Source organism: Petaurus breviceps, unplaced genomic scaffold (genome assembly GCF_028583685.1).
Source record: "Petaurus breviceps papuanus isolate PSGF00001 unplaced genomic scaffold, PetGlider_PUasm1.0 90779, whole genome shotgun sequence".
NCBI classification, from domain to species: Eukaryota; Metazoa; Chordata; class Mammalia; order Diprotodontia; family Petauridae; genus Petaurus; species Petaurus breviceps.
The window spans coordinates 9,444,597-9,469,023 of record NW_027187344.1 but is presented as its reverse complement, the minus strand read 5'-3'; the positions used below and the strand labels follow the sequence as shown (position 1 = coordinate 9,469,023).

Below are 24,427 nucleotides of genomic sequence, written 5' to 3'. Positions count from 1 at the left end.
GAGAGAGAGAGAGAGAGAGAGAGAGAGAGAGAGAGAGAGAGTGAGAATGGAGAGAGGAGAGAGTGAGAATGGAGAGAGAATGAAGAGAAGAGAGAGGAAAGAGAAAAGCTCAGCTGAGATGTGGGGGATGGAGATTATTACAGGAGAACAAGAACACGCACAGGGAATGGGAGGGGGAACTGTTTGGGAGAATTTAACCAACTTTGAACAAATATTTAAAAGGGGATTTTTTTTTAATGGGGAGGGGGAAGGAAGAGGAGAAGGAGGAGGAGGGAATTGAGTCATTCTGGACACCAAATGCAAACATCCCCACTAGAGGAACCAGAAAAGTTTTAAAGTTCCAATAAAAGGGGCTTGGAGAGAGCCGGAGATTTTAAACAGCCTCCAAGGGCTGCCTGGCCCGAACTCAGCCTCCCTCCATCGCTTCAGGACATTCCTTTCTGCTGAACACTGTGCTTTTTCGTCTTCTCTCGGGTGGGGTGTGCTGACTCCCTCCCCCATCCTCTCTGCAGTACACTGAGGGCCCCTGCTTCCCCGCTCCCAGCTCCTGGCTACTCTCCAGTTCCCCAGAGTGAGGGGGTCCCCAGACACATGGGGAGGAGGCTTTATGGGTGTTATCATTGAGGAGGGGGCACATCTCTGAGGAAGACCCCTACTAGCAGAGACGCATAATTCTATCCTTATTGACTCTTAGAACCCAAGGCTAGAAAGAAAGGTGGAGAGGAAAGGTTTTGTACCATCAGCTGAGACAAGGACTCCAAGTTTAGAAGAAAAATATAAGAAGTTTTCATCAGTCAACTGCACAAGCTCATATTAATACCCCAAAACACTGTCCCTCATAACCAAGCTTCTTGCACCCTAACTTGAAAGCTTCATAGTCAAGGATCTTAAAAGACCCAAAGTCGGAAAAAGGATAGTTATCAGTCTCAAAGCCCAGGAAAAGAAATCAAAGAGGAGAGGACTCTTTCCAGGTTCTACAGCTAGCCTGTGCTGGAGAACATGAGAAGCAGAAGGTCGATGCAGTGAAAGAACATTCTACTTGAGACTAGGGAGACACTGTTTCCTAGTAATGATCTTGTCACCAGCTCAGAATGTTCAGTTCAGATTGTTATAGATTAAAATGCAAGGGACCTCAAATCTCATCTAAGTCAGAACTGATTTTACAGAAGGAGAAACTGAGGCAAACCCAGAGAGGCTTGCCCAAGATCACATAGAGAGTAGGAGAGTTGGAGTTTGAATCTAGCTCTCCCCACTAGTCACTGGACCACAGTGCTCTTCTTCACAAAACCTTGGGCAAATCATTTAAACTCTTGTCCTGAGCTTATTTACCTGTCAATAGGTTTAAACTATTTACCTGTAAAAGAGGTTAGACTAAGCCAGAAGTTCTTATCCGGGGATCCACATACCCTTTCTATGGAGCAATTTTAGGGGACCAGTGAACTTGGATGGGAAAAAAATATATGTTTTTCTTTTAACTAACCTCTAACTGAAACTTAGCATTTCCTTCTATAAATTAAAAATACTTTTTTGAGAAGTAATCTCTAGGTTTCACCAGACTAACAGAGGCTCTGCCACATAACACGAAAATGGCTAAGAACCTCTGGATTAGATAGTGTTTAAGGTTCCTTCTCGGTCTCCCTTTTCATGCGCTGAGGTCTCTATCCCCAACATCCTCTGTCTTAACCTTCTATTAAGATCCTTTTCACTGCTAAGATTCTTTTTCTTATATTTTCTCACATTCTTTGATTCTATAACTCTAACATGAAAACGTCAACAAAGGCAAGTTGGTTCAACTCAATATTCTGTCCCAACAATAAATACTTGTTGATTGATAACAGCAAAGCATGACAGCCCTTTATGATGCCATTCTCAGAAATATTGGGGATTCAATTCAACTCAACAAACATTTATTAAGGGAGCTCAATCAATGTTTGCAGATGATGAAGATACTCTGGGCATCCTGTCACCCTTCCTTCTCCCTCATGACTTTAATATCTTCTTAGAGCTGGAATCAGAGGCATGCCAGCCTAGGTTTTCTGCTCCCCAGTGCCTATGCCGCAGCTCTAGGGATGTGCATTCTGGTCACTCTGGGAACCATTTCTGTTTCAGAGTTTTCCATGGTCCCCTAGTAGCTTGGAAAGGGCTTATCTTACTACTAGAGAGAGAAGACTCAGAATATCTGCCTCACCCCCTTAAGATTTCTGGGTTGTTCACTGACACAAACCTCCTCTAAATCTATAGGTCTCCTGCTTCACTCTCTATCCTGTCACACTACCTTCATATCAGGGCTCTGATTTTTGTACTGGGAATAACATCCTAACATCCAGAGGAAGATTTCCTGGGCCTAACTAAGGCTCTCCTTAGGTTTCCTACTCTATTGATCCCATTACCAAAATACTCCATTACACCTAGAGAGGTTTTTTAGCGTCTTTCCAACTAGAGTGCTTCCAGGAGAAAGTCATAGAAGGGACTAGTAGAGATTTAACCCTAGGGAAAACACTTGTTCTCAGGTGTTTCATAGCAATGCTGACTCACTTGACATATTTCCCATCCCAGTGCCTTTGCACCAGCTGCTTCACGAGTCTCCTCACCTCCACCTCTTAGTTTTCCTGGCTTCCTTCAAGATAGCTCAAATTTCACCTTCTACAAGAGGCATTTCTTACCCTCTGCACCCCAATCCCCTCCTCCAGCTGCTGCTACTTAGAATGCTACTTAGATTAAGCAACAACTCTATGACAGATACTATCTAAGGCACTTTTCAAATATTATTTTGTTTGATCCTCACAACATCCTTGGGAGGTAGCTGCAATTATTTGCCCCATTTTACAGTTGAGAAAACTGAGGTAAACAAAGCTAAGTGGATTACCCCAAGGTCACATAGCTAGTAAGTATCTAAGGTTTGACTTAACCTTGGGTCTTTTGGACTCTAGGTCCAGCCCTTCTGCTTTCAGATTACCTTTAATCTTTCTGCATGTATCCCATATACTATTTATGTATTGTCTTGTCAGTTAGAATGTAAGCCCCTTGAAGGCAAGGACTGTTTTTGGCTTTTTTTGTATCCCCAACACTTAACATAGTGTAAGCATAAATGCTTTTTGACTATTGAATGACATACTGACCAGTATCCTCATTTTTGTTCTCCATCATTTTGGCCCACATTTTGGTTCTAATACAAAATCTGTCCCCACTCAACCTCTGTCTGCCCTTATCTCCCACCTCTCCCAACACTGATCCTCTTCTCCAACCAGATATTTTCCTCTTTTTCAACTCCAAGGATATTGTTCCTTCCCCTCTGTCCAACCAATCCAAATCCTATTCATTCCTTAGGGTCCAGCTCAAGTCTGCTGACTTCTTTCCTGAAGCATTCCCCAAATCATCTGTTAAATGAGGGCCTGGGCTAAATCCTCCTTGAGACGACTTCCAGTTCTGTGTCCTATGTTCAAACATTTTTTTGTCACTTCCAATTCTAACATTCAAAGTTGGGGGGGGAGTTTCAAGTGGAGGGGCTACTTAGGAAAGCAGACCTTTTCCTGTTCTTTACTCCTTCCATTCCATATACTACTCATTTGGGCACTTCAATTATCTTGCATTGTTATTAGCTGATGTGTGTGTGTGCATGTATGTATGTGTGTGTCTTGCTGCCCTAAAGAAATTGTACCCTCCTTGAGGGCAAGGGCCCAGGGTTTATGACTCACACAACACAATGCACAATGCTGGTGTTGAAAGCAGAAAGCCATACTTGTTAAATTTATTAGCCTGTAAGCCCTTTGAAAACAGAGCCTGTGTCTGATCGGCCTTTGTATTTCTAGTACCTAATAATTCAATGCAATTTAATTCCATAAGCATTTTTTAATGTCCTAGTATATTCCAGGCAATGTGCTAGATGTTGGGGGTGCAGAAACAAAAAGGAAAACACTCTCTGCCCTCAAAGACCTTATATTCTATATATCAGTAATTTTCAAATTTGGGGTTCTCAGGACCTCTTAACTCTGAAAAATTATGGACAACTCCCCAAAGAGCTTTTGTTTATATCTACTGCTGTTTACAATATTAGAAACTAAAACGTCTTAGTATTATTATGAAAATGTTTTTGACCTTACAAATACCCTGAAAGGGTCTAGGGGACTTCCCAGAAGTCCCCAGGCCACACTTTGAGAACTGCTACTATAGACTAACACAGTTAATCCTTAATACATGTTGAATTGAAAAGGATTGAATCAAGGGGGTTGGATTAGGTAATCATTGAACTACTTTCCATCTCTAAATTCTGTGATCTTGGGTTGAATTAAATTGAATTCAGGCTTCAGGACCAGGACTCAGAGTGGTTACTCTGGACTTTGACCTAGGCTAGACCATCAAGGGTCTTGATGTGTTAGACTTAAGGGTTCCTAGGGTGGAAGAAGTCAGTTCTACCATAGGCTTTAATCTTGAGGAGCTAACCTGAGCTCACACTAACCCCTCCCAGAAACACATACTAAGTCCAGTCTTGAGAACTATTCCGCAAAGTTCAAATCACTTAACCCATCTACCTCCATCGTATTAGATTTTTTCCCCCTCTTTCTATCTAGAATGTTGAAAAAGTTCCCCAGGGTGGGGAGGGAATGCTGAGAAGAGATTTCCAGGTTCTTTTGGCAAAGACAGAAAGGTCTAGGTGAGGTTCAAGAACACAGCTGCACATTTCTTAGCCCAGAGATTGCCCAGAACACCCAGGATTGGGTAGAAAGTAGATGCTTCTCAGAGGTCCCAAGTCACCATTCTTCCCTTAATCATCCTGACCTTCTCCAGCTCCTGTCTGAGACAGGCCCCACTGGGCACCTCCTTTCCCCCTGCATACAGCCGATCTTTGATGTCCTTGAGTCTGAAGAAAGGAAGGTCCCATTAAAGTCATTCCCCAGCTATATTAACCCATATATGTGTACCTCAAAGATGGCTCCTTCTTATCTGCTCTCTGAGAAGCCAGGAGTGACAAGAGGAGGCGTGATGGATGTACTGGGGCTTCTTGGAAATTGTGATATCTCAGTTTTGAAGAGAGATGAAGAAGCCATTTGGGAATTTAGGGGAAGGAGGATGGCCTTTTCCTGGCAGAAAAAAAAAATCTGAATTCTGGCACTTGACTTCATCATGGTGCCGTATGACCCTGGGGAAGAGAGAAGCTCTCTAGAGCTTTTTTTCTCTGCCTGTAAAAGAGCAACCAGAATCCTTGGCTCTCCACCTTTCCATGAGTGGGTAGATGGTGTAAAAATTGTGTTGGAATGGATAATATTAACCTGACTATAAGCTCCATGGAGGAAGGGACCCTGTCTTATATAAATTGCATATCTCTCCCCCTCTCCCCACCACCTATCACAAGCTCTGCACACAGACGATGCTTAATGAAGATTTATGGAGTGAATGGTGTACCTTTAGAGCCCCAGGAAGCAGGGGCTGAGGACAAATTCCTTTTTGCATGATACGTGGTCTTTGGTCTACTCTGGCTTGACCACATGTCTAGGCCACATGTTGGGGAGTCCTGGAGCTTGAGTTCTTATATTACATTCCAGGGTTGTCATGTGGAAGAGGAATTAGTATTCTGTTTAGCCGAGAATAAGGCAGAATAAAGAAGGAGTGATGGCTAAAAATTACATAGAAGAGGATTTCAATGTGATCATAGGATCATAAATCTAGGTCTGGAAATGACCTTTGAGGCCATCTAGTCAAACCATCTCATTTTAAAGATGATCAAGGTCACACAGGGACTATTCTTTCTACTATTTCTATCAATCAGAAAGCACTACTTATATACCTACTATGTGCCAGGGACTATCTTAGGTGCTAGGGACTCAAAGACAAAAAATTAAATACTTCCTCACAATTAAAGCTATCCAAAAATGTAATAGGCTGCCTTGATAAGTGTGCTCATAAGCACAGTTCTTTGCTGAATGACCCCTTGTTAGGGGTCAGGTCTCCATCTAGCATGAGTTGGTGGTACCAGATAGACTCTGAGATCCCCTATAACTCAAAGATTCTCTGATTATCCTACTTTCTAGCTATATTACATAAACTATATTCCTTTCCCTTCCCCACCAACCAAAACTTTCTGTGCCTCAGTTTTCTCATCAGTATTAAATGGGTACAGTCATTCCTACACTCTGTGTCCTAGGGAAATTAGGAGGGCAATGGGAAAATATTATGTTCATGAAAGGACTTTGAAGTCCTCAGGGGGAAAGTCTGAGCTTTCCATAGTTTTGGTATAATTGCCCTAAGTTGTGTCCCTTAGAGTTGACATAGCCCTTATTTCTGCCACCTTGAGATTTGTTTTTCCTACCTGAACTACCATCTGTTCTTTTACCTCTTACTTAGCTGATGAACCAGGAACACTAAGACTGTGTTCATTATGGAAATATGTTTTTGATTATTTATGTGAAGGTTTGACTCTAACTGATTTGCCATCTGTCAAACTAGTTCAATCCTTCTGTGTATTTACATGCACATTGGCTATGTTTGATTGTAAGCTCCTAGAGGTCAGGAAACCTCTCTGACCTATTTGGTATGGGCTCTGAAGCAAAGCCCAGGAACATTTTACTTCTTTGTAACCAACTTACAACTGGTCTTACTTCCCTCCATTCACACTCTCAACCCTCTAGTTAATGCATTCAACAAAACACCCTTGAATCCTTTCTTTCCACTGTTTATACCTTGCCAACCCTCAGCTGCCACTACCCATCTTCTCTGCTCTAACTCCTGAGCTGTTTAATGCTACCAGATAATGTCATGAAGCCATGACAGTTGGGTCCACCATAGATTGCAGTTATCTAACCTCAACTGGGTCCTCACTACCGCATGGCAATTATTTTCTTTCTTTCTGGTTGACTCTTTCTGATCACAATAGCCACTTCTTCCTCCTCGGTTCCCCAACACCACCCTAATCCCTTTTGCTATCAGCAAACAAATTCATCTGCTGTTTTACTGAGAAAATAAAAACCATCCATTGTGAGTCCCCTGGTCCCACATCTATCTTTGTTTTCCCAGTGTGGAACAATTCAATTTAATTGCATAAGTATTTATTAAATACCTGCTATGTGCCAGTTACCATGGTAGCTGCCAAGAACACAATACGAAAGTGAGACACCAAGGCTAGCTAGGTGGTGCAATGAATAGAGCACCGGCCCTGGAGTCAGGAGGACCTGAGTTCAAATCCGGTCTCAGACACTTAACACAAAAAACTAGCTGTGTGACTTTGGGCAAGTCGCATAACCCCAATTGCCCTCCCCCCCCCAAAAGTGAGACACCAATCCCTGCTCGCAAGGAGTTTAGGGGGATATAACAAGAAGTAAATATGGGCTATAGACAGAATCTACCTATGATTTAGTGTGGAACATTAGCTACTAGGGAAATCAAGAAAGAATTTTTGGAAGAGAAGGTGGTCCCTCTTTAACTCTTGGTAATCTGGCTTTGGGCCCAACCACTCTACTGGAACTTCTCTTTCAAAGGTTATGAGAGATCTTCAAATAATAAGTCCTATGACCCTTTATCAGTCTTCAACCTCCTTCACCTTTCTGCAGCTTTTGATGTTGTTGCCTATCCCATTCCTCTTGGATAATCTCTCTTTTTCTTTGGTTTCTATGGCACTGCTTCCTCCTGGCTCTCCTTTTAGCTGTCTGAGCACTTCTCAATCTCCTTTGCTGGTATCTGTCCATCTCTATTGCTTCTGTGGTGACCTAACTCTTACTTGGACCTCCTTAGGCCCTCCACAGTCTAGCCCAGACTTAATTCTCCTCCCTGAACTCATCATGCCATCCTCCATATCAGTACCTTCCCACAGGTTGTCCTTTAAACCTGGAATACACTCACTCCCCTCAGTTCTGTCTTTCATACTTCTTGTCTTTCTTCCTAATCTATCTCTTTTGTTTAGCCTTTCTGGTCTTTCTAGTTCAAAGCATTCTTTGCTTCCTCAGAGAATCTTGTCTGATTTCTCTTTTGCCCTTTTTCATTCCCTACCTTGTGTTAAATGCACACATATGCATACGTGTACATACATGTATATACACGTGCATATATACACATACATATATGCACATACATACACCATATCTTTTCCCTACCTCAAGTAGAATGTAAGCTCCCTGAGGTTGAGGACTGGTTTTTTGTTTTGTTTGTTTATCTTATCTTCTGTGCCCAAGTATGGTGCTTTACAGATAATTGTTGCTTAGTTAATGTTTGCTGAGTTGAATTTGTAGGATAGAATGGGATAGGATTGGAGAGAATAGAATTCAAAAGACTGAATGGAATGGAATCTTAGCTAGAATGGAACTTAGAAAATCAGATTGGAGCCGTAGAACACAGAATGGCAAAGCTAGAAGGAATCATAGACTATACAGTATAATGTCAGAACTAGAAGAGCCTTTAGATGCCATGAAATCCAAGCCTCATGCTATGTATGAGCACATTGACACTTGAAGTGGATTATTCAATCTTTTTTTTTTTTGCCTTTTTGGAGGACAATTGGAGTTAAGTAACTTGCCCAGGGTTACATGGCTAGATTTTTTTTTTCTTGTGTGGGTGTTAAGTGTCTGAGGCCAGAACCGAACTTGGGTCCTCCTGACTCTGGAGCCAGCGTTTTTACTCACTGCGCCACCTAGCCGCCCCTGGATTATTCAATCTTGCAAAACAAGTTTGTTTCTTGACTCTTGATCCAGTGATCTCCCTATCGCTACCCCCACTACCTTATTACACAATTTCCTAGTCTATGGAACTCTCTCAGACCTATCTGTTCCCTACCCCTGCCTCCCTGAGAAACAACCTGAAGGCATCCTTCAGCTGAAACGTGTCTCCTCGATGCTTCCCACCATTTCTCTTGGGGTGTGTGACTCTTGCTCTGTTTTGTCTGTTTGTAGAAAAGAGACCCTTTCTTCTGGACTGAGACTGGGCCTGGCTCGAGGCTGGATACAGATCTGACATATTGTTGCAACATTGCAAGTATTAAGGGGAGGTGAGCTGGGAATAAAAGCAGTTTGATGGTAATTGTAGTGTGGGGATTATACCTGCTTCTCAGAAAAATTGCAGTGACCTCTCCATTGGTCAGTACCTATCCTGAACACCTATTCTGTGTTAAGCCCTGGTTGGGGTTGTGACACAGAGAGAATGGGAGATGTGATCTCCCTTCTAAAGGAGAATGTGGTCTAGTTAGGAAGAAGGACACATGATGAAGCCACACAGTCATTCATTCACTTGTTCGTCTGAAGGACATTTAATAAGCATGTACTGCAGGCAAGGTTCAAGATTCTAAGATGAAAAAGACATCTCACTGTCCTCAAGGAGCTTATAGTTCAGTATGGTCAACTCCCAGTGAAAGGCAGGGGATTAAGGATGGCAGGATACAAGTTTGCCTTTCATATTTTGATACTGTCCTCTCACTCTCCCACATTCTCTCTTCATCTGATTTACAAGATCACCAGAGGGTTCTCCTCACTGCCATTCTACTCGTGCCTCAATAAATTACATTGAGATATAATGGAAGAAGAGGGTGGACCCAGGAGACTACCCCTATTACTCATTTCACAGGCTCCCTGAGGTTTCCATTGTTGGTCATCTTCCTTATCAGTATCCAAGGGATGACAAAAAGAACACTTATGGGAGATGTGATCGCTAGCTTGAATTACCTGAAAGGTGTTCATGGAGAAGAAGTATTACATTTGTTCTGTGTAGCTTCAGAGGACAGAATTAGAACCAGTGAGTGTTGTTGTTCAATTATGTCCAACTCTCCCTGACCCCATGGACTTGATCCATAGGGTTTTCTTGGCAAAGATACTGGAGTGGTTTGCCATTTCCTTCTCCAGTGTGTACCCCATTTTACAGATGAAGAACTGAGGCAAAATAGGGGTTAAGTGACTTGCCAAGGATCACACAGCCAGTAGATGTCTGAAGCCAGATTTGCACTCAGATCTTCCTAACTCCAGGCCCAGTGATCTATCCACTGCACAACTTAGCAACCCCATGGAACCAGTGAGTAGAAATGTACAATGGAAAGAGTAGTGTAGTCAAAAGTCAAATTCCACTCTTGACAATTACTACCTGTGTGATTTTTCTGCCAGGGACCAAAGGATTGAATGAGGCCTTTGTGGGGTCAAGAAATGGACAAATATGGGCATCCACTTCTGTTTCACTAAAGGGATGGGATAGGTTGAGATGATTTCAAAATGAGGTCCCTTTTGAACTGTAAAATGCCATGCTCCATACAGTTCTGGTAGAAGCCTAGGTTTAGGTAAGTGATGTAAAGAAATACAGTGATACAGTGATAGGAAAAGTGATATGAAGAAATAAGGAAACTTTGAGAGAAATTAAAAAGAGGATGGGGAAAACTTAAGGCTAGACAGCAGTATGATTTGCTGTAAGACACGGAGCCCACAGGCCTAAGTAAAAGCTTGAGGAAAGGGAGTAAATAGTTCAGGAGCACTAATTGAGAGAAGCTGGAGAAAGGAGGTAAGAGTTCATGGAGATTACTCTGGGGCCTCAGTTTCCTCATATGTAAAATGAACAGTTGGACTAAATGGCTGCTGAGATCCCTGTTAGCTCTAAATCCATGGTCCTATGATCTTGTGTTATAAGGGAGCAAGGAACTTGCAAGCAATCCGAGCTGTCCAGCAATGGAACTGACTATTTTGTGGGATAATGAGCTCCCTGACACTGGAGGTATGCAAGCAAAAACTGTTTGTTAAGAATGTTGTGTTTGGGCTTTCCTTACTGCAAGTGAGATCAGACTAGATGGTCTCTAAGGCCTCTCCCACCTACAGGATTCTGTATTTTGTCCTCCAAAGACAGGACCCATAACTTATAGTCCTTCCTTTTGTATTTCTCTCAAGTACTTATTAGCTGAAGGAACTAGAGAGAAAAGTGGGGTCATGGTAGCTGTCTTCAAGCAGTTTAAAGGGATGTGATGTGAAAGGAGAATTAGACTTTGTTTGCTCCCAGAGAACAGAATTAGGGGCAATTAGTAGAAATGGCAGAGAGACCAATTTTGGCTTGACATAAGGAAGAACTTTTTAACAACCAGAAAGGAGGATGAATCGAGCCAGGAAGGAGTGAGTTCCCCATAACCAGACCTGTTACTGGGATCAAATAAGGATGTCACTAAGAAGAGACTGGATGACCTCTTCTTGGAGATGTAGAAAGAATTGCTGTAAGATCTAGTTGAACCAATTGACTTCCAACGTCCCTTTCAACTTGGAGCCTGGGACCAGGTGTCTCTCCTCCTTAGAGTGTCTTTAGCCCAACACTTGCTCAGCAGGTTGTTTATAGTACTAAACCATTTTACTACAACAAGACAAGATCTTGGAAGGGACAGATTCTCTACAGGTAGATAACGTACAGGTGCACAGTCTTTTTTCTTAAGCTGGCTTGATACCACTTAATTCAGTTAATCAGCCTCTTAACAAGCTGTTTCTCTGATTTTCATTTCCCAGTTTCATGCTTATTTCCATATCCAGCACAAAGAGGAATCTTCCTAGGTTCACTAAGGAAGAACTCAGCAAATATTTTCAGAGTAGTACCTGCTATGGGTAAGGTCTTTCCTGTCTTAGTTCTTTAATAATAATAATAATAATAAATAATAGTAACAACAATAAGCATTTAAACAATGCCTACTCTGTGCCAGGCACTGTGCTAAGCACTTTAAAAATACCTCATTTGATTCTCACAATATCCTTGGGAGGGAGGTATTATTACTTGCCCCATTTTACAATTGAGCATATATGTCTATATTGCTTTTGTTGTGGTGGTGGTGGTGGTGATTTCCCACCCATGGAAGTCTCCATGAACTCATTTTTCTGTCCTGGGCATCTCCAGTTCTCCAGCTTCTCCCAACTGGCCCTCCTGATCTGTCATTCTTCCTCTACAGTTCTCAAGGCTTTACCTTAGGTCTGTGGGCATCATCCTGCACCAAATTATACTCCAACTTAGCTCTGAGTTTTCTTCTTCCCTCTTTGTCTATAAGTTACTTTATTTCTATCCCCTCCCTTACTGAAGCTAAATCCTCTACTTGGCTGGTTCTGGACCGCACAAAGGCCTTGTTCAATTTGTCGGTCCATCCTGGCCTAGCACACATATTTGATTTTTTAAAGCTGAATTTATATGGGCATTATTCTTACTTCAGTCATTCTTCGTATACATAAATAATATAAATATATACACACATAAATATGTATATATGTATAGGAATATAGCACAAATTTATAATCTCGATAAATATATACAGTGAACTATATGTGAATAAACATATACATAGATATCGATGAGATATGGATATAGGCATAAAAGACAGAGATAGAAATGAAGGTAGAGATTACACAGGCTGAGTTGGGGGAGGAGCTTCTCCATATAAGGAATCTGTCCTCCATATTTTTTTGACAGGCAGGTTAGGAGCCAGGTCCAGTTGTTCTCAGCTTTTAGTAGCGTATCTTGAAGCTCTCACACACCTGGGAAGGGGAAGCGGTGAAGAGGAACTAGGGAATGAGTTCCCAACTGCAGGATGTAGAGGTTGCCCCACAGGGATGAGGCTGGGCTTTCAGTTGTGTAGTCCAGAGCTCAGTCACAGAACTGGGAGGGAAATTGGAGGTCACCTGGTCCAATCCCCTCTTTTTACACATGAGAAAACTGAAGCCCAGATGTTACTTAAGTTACTTAACAAGTTACTTTACAAGTTACTTAACCCCAACTACTTTAAAAAAAAAACTATAAAAAAAAATTCACATTCACAAGGTCACATGAGGTATTCATGGCAAATCTGGGACACAAAAAGGAGATAAACTCTGAAAAGAAAGGGAATAGGCATTTATTAAACCCCTACTGTGTGCCAGCCATCATGCCAAGCACTTTACAAATAAGATCTCACAATAATTTTGGGGAGTGGGGGGGTAAGTACTATTATGAACTCCATTTTGCAGTTGAGGAAACTGAGGCAGATGAAAGTCGAGTGACTTGTCTGGGGGTCAGATAGCCAATAAGTGTCTGAGGCAAGACTGGAACTCATCTTGACTCCAAGTGCAATATCCACTGCAACATCTACCTGCCTCAATAGAGAGAAAGGACTGCAATAATTAAAAAAAAAAGGGAACAAATTCTCTCCTGTCTTAGATGTAGGGCCCCATTCCTTCTGCTAAGGCAGAGGGTCTTGGGCCCTGCCCCATTTCTCTTCTGCCTGTGGTTAGGGAAGCCCATGTGCAGGCTGCCATGCCAGTCCATCAGAGGAGAATCTACAGGCCATAACAGGAGTGGGCATTGCTTAGGAGAGCATGGTGTGGCAGTCAGATTGGAGAAGGGATGTGGAGGAGAGAAGGCTTCTTCACATGATCCTAGATTGTCCCAGGGCTCAGCTTTACTCTCTAAGACAGAGGCCTATCAGCCTTGTCCTCTGGGATCCACAGAGGCACAGCTTCTACCCGCTGTTTGGCCCAGTTGTTAACTAAGCTGTTCTTCCTTACACATAACAGAACTCTCTTGATGTAATTTAATCTTGATTATCTATTGCTTTCCTCCCTGCAAGTCCTCCATGGATGCCCCGTTGCTGTCATAGTGTTGAGGTATCCCAGAGTTTTCAAGGACTGTGCCATCAGAGCAGAGACTCGGGTAGGTCCTGTCAAGCTGGAAAGACTTCAGATTACTCCAACAGAGGACTGGAGGAGAGCAACACTGGCTGATAGGGGGGTATCGTCCAAGGATCAGCCTAGCTAAGGTTAGAGGGGCTCATCAGTAGAGGGTCAGCCACCAGAAGATGAATGGTTTCTGCCTTTGTAACTCAAGGCATAGAAAGATTCCATCCAGATCACTGTTGGTCCTATTCATACAATGAGGAACTAGGTATCTATTTACCTATCTTTCAGTGTGAATGTGGGCAAGTCACTTGCTCTTTCTTGGCCTGTTTCCTCATTTGTCAAGTTAAGGAAGTTGAACTAGATATTTTCTGAGATTCCTCTAGCTTTAAAACTATTGTTTCCTTTCTATTCCCTTCCTCATTTTTACCTACCCTTCACTTGCCTTGCTGTCCCCCCTTTCCTCTCCTCCCCTCCCTTTTCTTTCTTCTCATCCCCCTCCTCTCCCTTCCCTTACCCTGTCTTTCCCTTTCCTTCCATTCATTTCCCGTTTCTTCCTTTCTCTCCCCTTCATTTCTTTTTTCTTTCTTCTTCCCTTATTCCTACCCTTCCTCCTCCATTCCTCCCTCCCTTATTCCCTCTATCCTACCATTTCCTCTCTTTCTCCTTCTTTCTTTCCCTCCCTTTCTTCTCTCCCTCCCTGACTGCCTTCTCTCTTTTCTTCTTCCCTTCTTCCCTACCAAACTGCCTACTGGCCTATAGTGAGCACCCAGCGAACATGGGGTCCTAGGTTAGGAGCTATACAGAGAGGTGTAAGCCATGGTACTTGCCCTAAAAGAGTCTTGATAGAGGAAAAAGACCCTAAAAGGTGAAAATGGTCATAGCAATGCTTGAGTTAAATAACCCTGAAAGAGCTGTCATCAGGCAGCCTGTGAACAGATGCCTCTCCTTTGGCCTGTTCTGCTAAGGATAATACATCGTGTTCTCTCCTTGGGACGGGGGATCTCGGGGCCCCTTTCTGACCCAAATTCAGCCGCCGTGCCCAGGGGCCTTTTCCTCCGCCCTGAGCCCCTTTCTGCCCCTTTCCCCCTCTTGATCTAGGAGCCTGGCTGAAGCTGTTCTCCGCTGCTGCTGATGCCCTTCTTGGAGACCAAACAAAGAGCCCCTTCCCCTGGTGAATTAAGGGAGCCGGCTCGGGCCTCGTTAGCTTGTTACAGTGAGTGACGCTGATTGGCTGGCCTCCCTCTGAGAGGCGCTTGCCGCTCCGCCAGCAGAGTCCCCTGCCCGGGTGGCGGAGGAGCTGGAAGATATATGGCAGTTATACATCAATGTGCACCTCGAGGTACGGGAGCGCGTATTACCCTGGCACATGTCAGCTAGAGGCCCAGCGGCCGGAGGCCCCCGAAGGGGCCCGGGACCCGGGGGCTCAGCAGAGGCTCCCAGAGCGGAGGGCTCCGGGTCGTGCCTGGGTTTTTGCAAATAGGAAAGGGTGCAGGATGGGGGAAGGGAAGCGGTACAAGATCTCCCTTCCGTGTGCGGGTGTGACCTCGGTGTCACGGGAGCGTGGCGATCTGAGCGTTGGCCTGCTTGTGTCTGTGAGGAAAGACCCCTGAGTCCCATTCCCAGTCTCACCAGTGATTCAGCCCAAGCAGGTTGCGTGACTTCTGTGTCTCAATTTTTCCTGTCTTTAAAGTGGGAAGGAACAAGGATACATTTTAGCTGAATTCATTACCTTGATAGGGGTAGAGAAATGTAAAAGGGAGTTCTTTGCATCCTTCAGAAACTATGAGGTTCTCTGGCATTTCTTCTGTGTAATGATAGCATAACCAGCAATGGGTATTTACTGGCATATATCTTCTCTCATTTAAACCTCAAAACAACCCTATGAGGTAGGTAGGTAGAACAATCCCCATTTTACAGATAAAGAAACTAAGACTCAAAGAGGCTTGTCTGTAATCTTCAAAGGCAGATCCTGAACCCAGGTCTATGGGCCCTCAGAGATCACCCTCCTATTTTACAGATGAGAAAACAGGCAGAGGGGGAAATCACTGTCTGGGAAGTGTGAGCATTCCTAGTATAAATAGCAGAAGTGGGATTTGTGTTGTCAGGCCTCTGACTCCAAATCTCATGCTCTTTGTACCACATTAACTCACTTCTCATCTCTGGGCCTCAGCTCTACCGTTTATAAACTGAAAAGGTGATTTCTTTTCTTTTTAAAGCAATTGGGGTTAAGTAACTTGCTCAAGGTTACATGGTCAGTTATTTTGTGTGGGTGCCAAGTATCTGAGGCCAGAACCGATCTGGGGTCTCCCTACACTGGGGCCAGTGCTCTTACTGTGCCACCTGGGCGCCCCTGAAAAGGTGATGTCTAAGGTTCCCTCCAACACAAAGGTTCTATAGTCTTCATTTTATCAATATAACCCAACTCTTTCATTTTACAGATTAGAAAACAGGCCCCTAGGGGAAAACTGATTTGCCCAAGGTCATATGAGTAGTTAAAAATCCAGTTATTCTTTTCATTTACCCTGAGTAAACAAGTGAGGGAAGGAAGCTTGTTCACACTAAGGTGTGAGTGACTTTAATGTGATTGTATTTTAAGGCAGAGAGGATCTTTTTAACTCAAAGGAATAAATATCTAATGGAGAAATTTTAAGTGCTGTGGCATCTATGAAAAGGAATTTTTTTTGATTGTTTTTAGAGAGAGCAAGGGGATTGTTTTTAGAGAGAGCAAGGGAGCCATGACAGTACCTCTGAAATTACAGGCTCCTCTTGACCAGACTATACATATATCAATTAATGCACACATACACCTTGTCTCTGCCCTTAATTTGTATGTATCCTTGGGCAAGTCAATCTCCTCAGAATCTTGGTTTTCCTGCCTGTAAAATGAGAGAGCTGGAATTGGTTCAATTCAATTCTATGGACATTTGGGCATTAATTTATTAAGCCCCTACTATGTGTAAAAACTATTAGCTGACGTCAAATGTCATTTGGCGCTGGAGGATTCCTCCTTTCACATCCCAACAGACACACATGCACAGATAGACCTCCCATCAGACCCATTATACCAAGACACATCCCCTTCATTGCGGGCTCACCATTCCACAATGGGCCCGCGTGCACATGCACATTGGTTCCCCAAAGCTCAGTCACATATGTGTGTACACACATATATGCCTACACTTACACACACACACACACACCCCACCACCACCAGCATAGCCTGTCATCTATTTCTCACTCAATGCACACCTGAACCCTGCAAACTCACACTCTCTCTCGCACGCGCGAGCACACACACAAACACGCACACAAAATCTGCAGCACACCAACTGTTTGGGGAGGGAGGGGGGCGGGGAGTGGTGATGGTGGCAGGGAGGAAGAAGCCCATAGATTCATCCGAGAGGGAAGGGGAGAGGGGAGGGGTGGGGGGAGAGAAGAGGAGAGAATGACAGACTGCAATCCCCCTTGAGTGCCGATCCTCATGAATATTAATAAGGTGGTAATTAAAATGCAGGGACACAGCAGGATGGATACAGGCACTGCCTTTGGAGCACTGGGAACGGGAGAGAGCGTCTTTGCAGGCAGGTTTTGATTCCGTTCTCTGATGAAAAGGAGAAAACGGAGCCTTCAACTTTAATCAGTTTAGAGGGTTTTTTTTTGACAGGACATATCTTTAATTGCGATAGTCCTGCTACCCTGAAACCCAGTTGAATCCTTTCCTGTCCCCCGTCCAGCTGCCGATAATGAGTTCCAGCCCCAGCATCCTTCCTCTCCTTGCCCTGTCCCTCCCAGGCATGGTTTCCTATTTATTTTCCCCGCCGATGAGTGGGTTTGCCAAATTTCACCTCAGCCTGTGGTCACCGGCAGGGCCTGCCTTTCTGGGAAAGGGGAGCACTTTCCAGGACACTGGGTGCCTTTGCTAACCCGCCATTCCCTTTCCTGCCCTCTCTCACTGACCAATGTCATTTTCAACCAAACTTTGCATTTTTGAGGATGCTGACTCTAGGTGGCAGTCACCTGCCCTCCACCCCTCCCCTTGCTCACCCACAAGCCTTTATTATTTAAGTATGAGATTCGCTGCAGCCCAGTTTGGTATGATGAATTTCAGGCTCTTAGACCCTATGGCATAATATTCCCAGCCCACCTGGGGCTTGGAGCTGGACAAGACATGGAGCAAAAGCCACATTCTTCCCTGTGGGTCTGAGGACTAAAGTAGGCTAGCAGATGGACAAAGCCCCTTCAGCACGAGAAAGGGGCAGGTAGTATATTCTGGGGTAGGAGAAGGGGGGAGGGAAGTTTCATGGCTCTCTGAGTACCCCCGAGGGGTCCAGCTGGTCAGCTCAAGGGATGCCAGGCCACACTCCAGCTTGCTCAAACCGGCCAGGTCACAGCTGACACAATAGAGAGCAGAACTCCTCCTGTTCTCTGTCTTTTCCCCCACCCCAAAGATTTTGGGTGTCAGGGGGAGACTCCCTCTCCAAACCAATTCAAGACTGGGATTAAGAGAAAAGAAAATCTAGGATGGAAATTTTCTAGAAAGCTGCAACCTGCTCCCACTGCTATGCCAGAATTTCTTAACCTGAGTTTCTCGAACTTTTAAAAAAATATTTTGATAACTTTATTTCAGTCTAGGTTTTACCACACTGCTAAGGGTTCCATGGCACAAAAACAGAAAAGACAAAAAGCAAAACAAAACAAAACTCCTATACTTAGCTTATAAGTTGCTTATTAAGATCAGAGAGAGAGAGAATTTGACATAGATCAGAAACCAAGACATGCAGCACTCAACTGGATACTAACTGTAGCACTTGTGTATGTATGTGTAGACTTGTCTCCCCCATAGATTATGAGTGTGTTGAGGACAGAGACCAGGTCTCATACTTTATGTACAAAGGGGATGGAATCTTGCTGAATTGAATTAAATCTGGGAGGACTTTAGGATCTGTGCCATTTTCCATCGAGTCTGCTTCTGTCTCCTGCCATGGTCTTCCTGCATGTGCCCTATTATCTGTGTATTGATGACGAAAGTCTATGTTTCTCCATGTTCCTCTGATCCGTTTTGGGGGGCCAGAGTTAAGGGAATGTTGGCTATATCTAGGTCACAGAATCTTAGATTAGAAGACACTTCAAAGGTCATCTAGATCAACTCATCAGACCTGAAAAAGGGTACTCCAGATCTCAAAAAATCATTCTCCTGAACAGGGATACCCTAGATTTTGGAATCTTTCTTCTCTTCAGATATTTCCTGAGGCCCTACTTTCTCTGTGCCAGACACTGGGTTCACACTCATAGTGTAAAAAGGGGAGAACACAAGTCTTGGAGTCAGAAGTGTCTGGGTTCAAATCCTGCCTCAAATGCTTCCTAGCTAGACAAATATTTTCTCTAAGCTTCAGTTTTTTTCCTCTGCAAAATGGAGATGATAATACCCTTATCCTCACATGGTCACAATAAGGATAAAATTCAATAATGTGCATAAAGCATTTTAAACCTTAAAGTGCTATAGAAATATAAGACACTAACATCATCATCATTGTCATCATTGGGGCTAGGAAAAGATTTAAGAGATGATGGCTTCCTTCAATGTCCACTAATGGAGACAGAACAAATGCACAAAGAGAGTTTGTGCTAAGTGCCAAATAGCACAGACAGAAAGCACCATAAAGTTCAGAGGTGGGTGAGATTCCCCACCAAGGGCTGGGAAGGTTGCCATAGGTTAACTCAATTTGTTTTGTATCTGAAAGGGAAATTAGGACCTTAGAGTTGGAAGAAATCTTAGGGACTCCATGATTAGGAGTCATCTAATCCAACCTTTTCATTTTACAGATGGGGAGACTGAGGCCCAGAGAGTGGTATATGGAAAAGAATGCTGGAGTTAGACTTGGCTTTGAATCACAGCTCTGTTCCATAATCTCTGCATGGCATTTAGCAAGTCACTCCCCACCCTTTCAGTCCTCAGTTCTCAAATATACAAAATTAGAGGGATTGGACTAGATGACCTTTAAGTTCCCTTCTAAGTCTAAATCCTATCCTCCTGTAAGTAACTCACCCAAGGTCATCCATCAAGTTAATGTCAGAGCTGGCACTTGAACCCATCTCCTGAATCCCAAGCCCAGTGTTCTTTCTCCACTCAAACTGCACAGTGAAGGGGCAACAGACTAGGTCTCATTTCAGGGACTGCTTTTCAAATTGCAATCAGCTGTAATGGTGCTCTGAGCCCCAGCAAAGACTGCTCTGCTTGGCTCCTATGCCCAACAAACCGTTTGTGTCTGCTGTGTGTGCCAACTGAGCATGCTCGGAAGAAGCCTAGAGGGAGCAGAGTGGCTGCCAGCCAAGGCCATGGTCTGTCATCCCGCTTTCAGCCGTTCCTGTTCCCCAAGCCCCAACTTTCCCTCCTCCCAGAGAACACAGAGCCTTTTGCAGAGAGAGAGGCCATAGTGATAACAATGAATAAAAGAAATAATGAAAATAATAACGAAGCTTAGTAACCAAGAGGTAAAGCCTAGTCTCAACTGGGCCCCTCACCAGCTGTGCAATCTTGGACAGGTCCCTCTCCTGTCCTCCAGACTCAGTGTCTTCAGCCACAAAGTCAGTGGGTAGAAGAATTCAAAAAGTCTCTTTCTGGTCCAAGATTCTCTGTTCTGCATGCCAATTCCTGCATCTTCATTTATGTGGAAATGCAGCAACCTAGGAGTGTGCCTTACACACAGGCAGGGCCAATGAATGTCGGAGGAAGTACCCTCAGATAGGAGGTCATAGCTCCACATACGTACCAAAGGGTTAGATGAACTCATTCATCAGATAAAACCTCCCTCTTGAAATCTCTACACACAGAATCTTACTTTCATCCTCTCATGATGGAAGTAGTGAGAACGGCATTATCCTCATCTCCTAGGTGGGGAAATTCTTCTTCTTCTCATCATTATTATTATTTGGAGTACAGAAGGATGAGACACAGTGTTTTCCTTCAAGAAACTTACAGTGCAGTTACAGAGACAGAGGATATGCATAAAGTCAGCTCTAATGATACATGCTAAGAGCCAAATGGCACAATGCTGCTGGAGGTCACGGGAGGGAAAGTGCTGTAGGCTGGGAAAGTTGCAACAGTTAGCTGATTTGTTTTGGATCAAGATGTAAACATTGAATCTTTGAGGTGGCCCAGTGCATAGAGCTCCAGGCCTAGAGTCAGGAAGACCTGAGTTCAAATCCAGTCTTGGACCCTCACTAGCTGTGTGACCCTGAGCAAGCCACTTACCCCTTTTTGCCTCAGTTTTCTCACCTATAAAATGGGCATAATACGAGCACATAGCAAGCACCAAGTTGGCCGTTTTTATAATGTGTTATAGTATGTGCTAAATGTTAGCCACCACCATCATCATTATTTACCAGAATTCATTACTTACTGGACACCGTGCTAAGCACTGTAACAGAGATCAAGGCAACAAGAAGGCTCTAGAGGAACTCATGATCTAACTAGAGGAACCTTCAAAGTCTTCTAAGCCAAAGCCTCCATTTTACATTGAAGGAGGAAACCAATGCCTACGTGGTCTACTGGGGAGAGTCATAGTGGTGAATTATTCAGGCATTGTGGTCTTCTTATCCATGGCCAACTAATGCAGATAAGGATGTTCCCAACTTACTCTTCGGCCTAAGGAGACCTGGCCAAACCTGCCTCTCACTGGAGCGACCTTGGACAAGTCACTTCCCCTCTTGGAGCTTCCATTCCCTTATCCACCCAGCAAGGGCGCTGGGAGAGAATCTCTAAGAGCCTTTCCAGCTCTGAGTCTCTGTAGTCTATGATCACTACCTCTTGGGGTCCATCAGTTTATAAATACACTATATTCAAGAAGGGACTCATTCAAAGCCACCTCATGAGTCAACGTCCTATCCAAGAATAGACCCAGGGGGTCCAGCTGCCACACCTGTTCCCTAACCATGAGCCCACACTCCCTCTGCTGTGCTTTCCTAAATAAAGGGTGTGTTCTTTCCCCAGACCTAGGCTCATTTCTTTTCAGAAGAGCCAGTCTTTCCATGACTGACCTTACTCTCCACCTCCCCAGTTCCCAGCCTTGTGAGGTCTCCTAGTCTCAAGCAAGTATCCTTTCTGGCTTTGGGTTTTTCTCCCTTTCACCTGGTATTCTTCAAGAGCAACGTGTTGGTCGGGGCAGCTAGACAGGTCAGTGAATAGAGCACCGGCTCTGGAGTCAGGAGGACCTCAGTTCAAATCCGACCTCAGACACAACACAAAAACTAGCTGTGTGACCTTGGGCAAGTCACTTAACCCCAATTGCCCTCCAAAAAGCAAAAAAAAAAAAAAAGAGCAACACGTTGGTCAACCCAGCTGTTTGGTGTTTGTGGTATAGAGTTAGTTCAGGAGTAAAAGACAGACCCTAGACTGGTCCAGGTCCTGGGTTGGAGGTGGTAATGTGTCTGGGAGGGAATGAATAAGACCATCTCTTCAAAGGACATGTCTCTCGGGGGGTCAAGTGGGAGAGAAGATCTCAGACCAGATGTCAACAGAGCCCAAAGGACAGTATCTCTTGCTTGGGAATGTACTAGGCTTCCCTGAAGATAGAGAATAAAAATAGCCATAAACAAGTCTAGCACCAGAGGAAAGAAAAAATGCTCTTCTAGAATGAATGTAGGGGTGGCTAGGTGGTGCAGTGAATAGAGTACTGGCCCTGGAGTCAGAAGGACCTGAGTTTAAATTCGACCTCAGACACTTAACACTTACTAGCCATGTGACCTTGGGCAAGTCACTTAATGCCATTGCCCTGCCTTCCCCCCTCCAAAAAGCAAAAAAAAAAAAAAATGAATGAATGAATGTAGGAAGGTACATGAGTGTATCTAGAGGGAGGAAGAGTAGAGGGGAGAAGAGAGAGAATAGAGGAGAGGAAAGGTGAGGAAAGGTAGTAACATAGGTATACAGGCATGTATCTGTTTATGTGTGTGGGTGTCCACTTCTGAAGCAGAGGTCCACTTAGCCAACAGATGCATCCGGAAGGGAACATAAATTGGAGGGAAAGGAGTCAAAAGACCCCCATCCCAGTTTTGGCACTAATTAGCTGCTAGAAAGATGCTTAGCCTCTCTGATCTTGATTTTCCTTGTCTGTAGGGATAATGGTTATGAAGGTGAAGTGAGATCACTTTGGAAATTTTAAAAAGAGACGTAGTAAAGTGAGATGGTAGTGCTATCATCCTATTATTGTGCTGAGTTTGTGGATGAGATAACTTTCAGTGAATGAATCCCCTCTGCCCCAGCTTGGACACCGCCCACTTGGAAGACTAACTCTTCCAATATTTTTGTTCTTGCTTTGCATCACAGGGTACTTATCAGCATTTCTCCTCTAACCACCTCCTCTCCCCCCACACACACACATAACCTCACTCTCTGCTCCCTCCCCCTTCTTCATCCAAGGCCTAGAATAGTCTTGAAATGAGGGATGGTCTAGAATGGCCAAAGTTGCCTTTAAAGAGGCAGCCCTGAAAATTAGGACACAGAAAAGAATCCAGGGCTGATGAGTTCAAAAGCAGCCACTTTCTCACTAGACAACTCTGTTCTTAGCCTCAATTTCCCCCTCTACAGAATGAAAGACAGTATTGAAAAGCTGGATATGAGGTAAAGTACTGTTAGCCTTCAACATCAGAGCAGTGTGGTGGAATGATGGGAGCTCTGTATTTAGAGACATTTTGCCTGCAAATGAAGCCCATCTCTGGTGGTTACAGGTGGATAAGCCTGGGCCAAGTCTTCTCATCTCTCTCAGCCTCAGTGTCCTCATCTACAAAATAAGGGAAGTAGATTAGATCATTTCCAAGGTTCCTTGTAGCTCTACATTTTATAATCCCACTGTCTTCCCAAGATAACAATAACAGTGGACCTGGATACAGGCCATCCCAGAAGACCAAGTACAGGTGTAAGTCATTTAAGCTAAGACTCTACAGTATTTGAAAACTTGGAAAACACTTTATAAGCATTTCACTTGAGTATCACATCAACCCTGTGAGATTGCTACTACAGGTATTATTGGTACCTCTCATTATGCAGATAAAGAAATTGAGGCTCAGGGAAGTCACATGATTTGCTCATGCACAGAGACATTAAATGATTTCTCTGTGATCGTATCAAAGGCAGGATTTGAATCTGTCTTCTTGCTGACTCCGGGTCCAGCACTCTAACCATTACGCCACACTGCCTCAATGAGAATCAATAAGTCTCTTTCCAGATTGGTTCCCATTCACAGAATCATAATATCAGACTAATGATCATGCACTAAGCACCTACCATGTGCTGGCACTGTGTTAAACTTTAGGGATACAGAGAAAGGCAAAAAGTCCCTGCTCTCTAAGAGCTCACAATCTAATATGCAGACAACCATGTGCAAACAAGACATAGACAGGAGAAAATGGAGGAAATCTTAGAAGAAAAGTAGCATGTGATCAGCTGATTGAATTTGAGTGCAAAGGGATGCTGAATAGGTGGGGGTACCAGTGGGACCCAACAGTTAGGGAGTACCGCCAATGGACCTTACACCTCAGCTGTCCATCAAGGAACATGGATCCCCAAAGTGAAAGTTACCTGGGAGGATGATAGTGTCTCTCCAGAGACACGAGGAATAGGAAAAAGAGAAGTTTTGATAACATGGGGCAGGAGAGGGGAGAAGTGCGAGTAAAGCTTCTGGGTGACAGATAACCATAGAGAAGGGCAGATGACATTTCAGATGTTTTCCCTCTTCAAAAAAAATCATTTATAGAAAAATTTGACTCCAGATGTAGCTACTCTGAATGTCACATTCACAGAGCATCTAGCTTAAAGTGTCATGTCCATATTTGGATGTCCAGGAATGCTGTGTTTAGTTCATAGGATC

General features: G+C 43.9%; 2 long non-coding RNA genes across 3 annotated transcripts in view; one reads left to right on the top strand and one right to left on the bottom strand.

Moving 5' to 3' along the window:
• Positions 1–9,228, top strand: part of LOC138147132 (uncharacterized) — a 62,092-nt gene extending 52,864 nt beyond the window's left edge. The window contains exon 3 of the long non-coding RNA XR_011164713.1: positions 8,874–9,228. This is a non-coding gene — a long non-coding RNA (uncharacterized lncRNA). The remainder of the gene's footprint in view (positions 1–8,873) is intronic.
• Positions 9,229–22,459: 13,231 nt separating this feature from the next.
• Positions 22,460–24,427, bottom strand: part of LOC138147131 (uncharacterized) — a 148,447-nt gene continuing 146,479 nt past the window's right edge. For both annotated transcript variants that reach the window (XR_011164711.1, XR_011164712.1), the window contains one exon: positions 22,460–23,341. This is a non-coding gene — a long non-coding RNA (uncharacterized lncRNA). The remainder of the gene's footprint in view (positions 23,342–24,427) is intronic.